At 37.0% G+C, this 3737-nt stretch overlaps 1 protein-coding gene across 1 annotated transcript in view; it reads left to right on the forward strand.

Annotated features, from left to right (window-relative positions):
- Positions 1–1031: 1031 nt before the first annotated feature.
- STXBP5 (syntaxin binding protein 5 (tomosyn)) overlaps positions 1032–3737 on the forward strand; it is a 79714-nt gene continuing 77008 nt past the window's right edge. Inside the window, exon 1 of the mRNA XM_010290667.1 lies at positions 1032–1128. The gene's annotated coding sequence lies outside the window, so the exon portion shown is untranslated. The remainder of the gene's footprint in view (positions 1129–3737) is intronic.

The following is a 3737-nucleotide window of genomic DNA, read 5'->3' on the forward strand; positions in this document are numbered from 1 at the left end:
TGCCAACATGACAGTGGAGCTGCAGTAATCCAGCTTCAGTTCCTGATTAATGAGGTTAGTAAAATTATATACATATTCCATAATTCAGAGAAGACAAATTCTTCAATTTCTCATTAAGCAAGTATCAAAATAAGCTAACGCAAGTGACTCTTAACATGAATGGCGAACAGTAGTAATTATAAATACATTGAATTTCTTAATTTTAGAAAATGCTTGACTAACTGCTGAAAATATCTTTGTCTAGAGTACTCTTCTTGCTATAAGCAAGAATTTTTTGCTAGGAACATTTATGTTGTTGAACATTGCAAGTTATCTCTTGAAGTAGTAAAGTATGTTTTCAACAGTACTAACAGTTTCAGTAGGTAGTTAACTCTATCAAATTAAATTACTGTTTTAGACATGAGCTGAGCAATGATCCCTGATGTGATCCCTCAGTAATTTCAGGTGTGTCTTTCCTAGGGGTGTAGCAACTGAGATCTGACAGTAGTGCTGTTCTTGAGCTAGCTGGGCACAGATTTGTAGAGGAACAACGAAGTCAAACCTCACTACCTTTGTCAGCACATAGATTATAACAGTTGAATTCTTTGCTTAACGTCTCTGAGAGTTCAGCGTGAGGGAACTGATGTGCACACACCAGAAAAACCTTCTTCGCCATCACCCCTCAGTATAACACTGAAGCAAATGTTAGTGAGCATTCAGTGACGTGAACAGTTGAGTTCTTTGCTTAACGTCTCTGCAGAGTTCAGCGTGAGGGGAACTGATGTGCACACACCGGAAAAACCTTCTTCGCCATCACCCCTCAGTATAACACTGAAGCAAATGTTAGTGAGCATTCAGTGACGTGTGATCACATCAGTTATCTCATTACTACTACTTAAAACTTATCTATGCTATGCTGTTGATGTGCGTGCTTATAAATATTTTTTTCATCCTGGTAGCAAATATGTAATATATTTCCACTGTAATAATGACATGCTGATACTAGGGTTATGAAAAGAAGTTGACTAAAATTTTTTCTTTCTCATAGGGAGCTCTTGTGAGTGCCTTGGCTGATGATACCTTACACCTGTGGAACTTACGTCAGAAGAGACCTGCTATACTTCATTCACTCAAATTTAACCGAGAACGGTAGGGATTGGAAGATTATTGATTTACCTCTTACCATCACACTATGTGCTATTGTAAGATCAGATTTATTAATGCAGTCCAATTCATAACTTGTTAAGTAATTGAAACTAGATTTACATTGGATTATATTGTAAGATTGTTATTAATGCAGTCCAATTCATAACTTAAGTAATTGAAACTAGATTTACATTGGATTTGAGTGGCCCAGAGTACTTGTGAGTAGACACACTAGTGGCCTAAACTGAGATGACTTTTCTATCACTTTGCATATTGCATTGCTCAACATCCATTTTCCCATCTTTAAAATGTGGAGGGGAGAGAAGACTTTCAATGTATGTCTCCAGAGGAACTTTGGAACAAAAGAAAGTGGGTGTATGTGTGTGCACCAACAAAACGACAGGAAAACAAGTTCAATTTTCTAACTGGAAGTTTTTTGTCCCCTCAATGACAAATTGGAATTCTACAGTGTTAGAGCTTCTGTGTGTATCGGAGAAGCTGAAAACAACATGCGTTCTGACTATCAATTTTGAGACTGGAGTAATGGTGTTGTAAGCAAACTAGGGAGATGTTTTAGATTAAACTTCCAAAAGACAGTTGAAACAATTTCTGCAAGAAAAGTGTGTCTCTTTTAATAACAAGTAGTCCTTCCCTTTTGGGAAGTAGTCCTTTTTTTCAGTATGGATAAAGTCTCCACTGGAATGCTATGTCTACTTTTGAGAAGTGTGCTTCAGAGGTGGATTGCTTGGGGAGCTCAAATGATACTAGCAAGAACACAGAAGAATCTGTGACTTGTAGCTCTGAATAGGGCATGAAATAATAAGCTTTAAGTAATGGGTAGCAACAAAAAGAGGTAAGGTAAATGTTTATGTAAAACCTTCTAATGTAATGTCATACAAAGTGCTAAACAGACTGTCAGGTGGGTTATGGAGTAACTTAGTGGTTTTAAAGAGCAGGGTATAAACAAATTTGTCAGCAGTAACATAAATGCAGATTACTAGATTTTTTTGGAGGTAGAGGACAAAGTGATTCTAAGTCCCTTTTCAGGTTGTTTCTGTGATCACCATGCATAAACTTTTTACCAGGGCCTGTAGGGATAGGACAAGGGGTAGTGGTTTTAAACAGAAAGAGGTTAGGTTTAAATTAGGTATAAGGAAGAAATTCTTTACTTTGAGGGTGGTGAGACACTGGAACAGGTTGCCCAGAAAAGTTGTGGATGCCCTATCCCTGGAAGTGTTCAAGGTCAGGTTGGATAAGGCTTTGAGCAACATGGTCTATTTTAAGATGTCCCTGCCCACAGCAGGTGGGTTTGACTAGGTGGTCTTTAAAGGCCCCTTTAGACCCAAAATATTCTGTGATTCTGAACTGTTACGCACAAAACAAAGCTCTGACAGAGTAAAATCCTCTGCCCCGGGGGAGTGATGGTGTTCCTTTATGCATGCAGCATAAAAGTCAAATGGAGAGAAATGTAGTTCTCAACCTCTAGTTTAAGGATTGTCCAACTATAGGAGATGCAGTGGTCTATGCAAAGCAAACTTTCTCCCTCTCCCTTCCCCTTCTTTCTTAAATGGCTTTTGTCTTACCTGTAGCACTTAAGTGTCAATATAAAATACAGATGTGCAGCCTGAAACCACATTTGGACGTTGGATTCTAACTAATGCTTTAAAATAAATATCTGAGGAGGTGATTCTGATTGTGTGCAAATCTATTGGAGGCTGATGTAGAGTCTAAGATGTATGGATATCTTTGGTTAAACAGAGTGGACGCTTTAAACCATCCTTTTCCTGTAAATGTGGTGTTCTGACTAGTAAAACCTATCACAGGGAGTTGAACTGTGTGTACTCTTACCAGAAAGAGGGGTGAGAATGGAGAGGAGTCTAGGTCGTTCAGATCACTTCAGTGGTTGTACTTGTTATTAATTTTGGTCAGAGTACTGAATTTTTCCAAGAAAGCCTGTGTCCTGCTAAAATAAGTAATGAGAGCACCATGTTTACCAAAAGTGGTGAAGGTATAGTTTGAGACACAGGCTTACTCTTCTGGTAATTTTAATCTTACAGTATCTATTCTAATAGCATATAGAAGTAGACAGAACACTTAAGATCCCAGAACTGTACATTGTCATAGCCACTTACTAACTTATGTTGGATGACTGTTAACTGTGTTAAAATATTCTGTTTTCTTTTGACTAGTTTATAAAATAAATATTACTAGGGAATTATTTTGAACTTCAGAGAATTGTACAAATTCACTGCTGAGTAATTCTAAATAGGTGTCTTTAAGAGTGTTTAGTAATTAATTATGCCTAATAGGTTTGATATTATGCAAATTTGAAGTAAATGGCTTTTTCTTAGGTCAGTTTTATGAAGTATATTAACTACTAAGTTTGAGAAGAGTGTTCATGAATAAAACAGGGTCTGCTCAATTCGCAAGCTCCAGGCTGTTAGATACCTAATTAATAAAATCTTTGAAATAATTTATGTTGTGGGATTAAGATTTGCTCATAAGGACAACTAACTTCTCAAACAGGAGTTATTTAAAATATTAAATACTGTAACAGAGCCTTGCAGCAATATCTTCTCTAATAATGCTTTAATTTGCCCACTTGTGTAGGG

Source organism: Phaethon lepturus, unplaced genomic scaffold (assembly GCF_000687285.1).
Source record: "Phaethon lepturus isolate BGI_N335 unplaced genomic scaffold, ASM68728v1 scaffold307, whole genome shotgun sequence".
NCBI lineage: Eukaryota > Metazoa > Chordata > Aves > Phaethontiformes > Phaethontidae > Phaethon > Phaethon lepturus.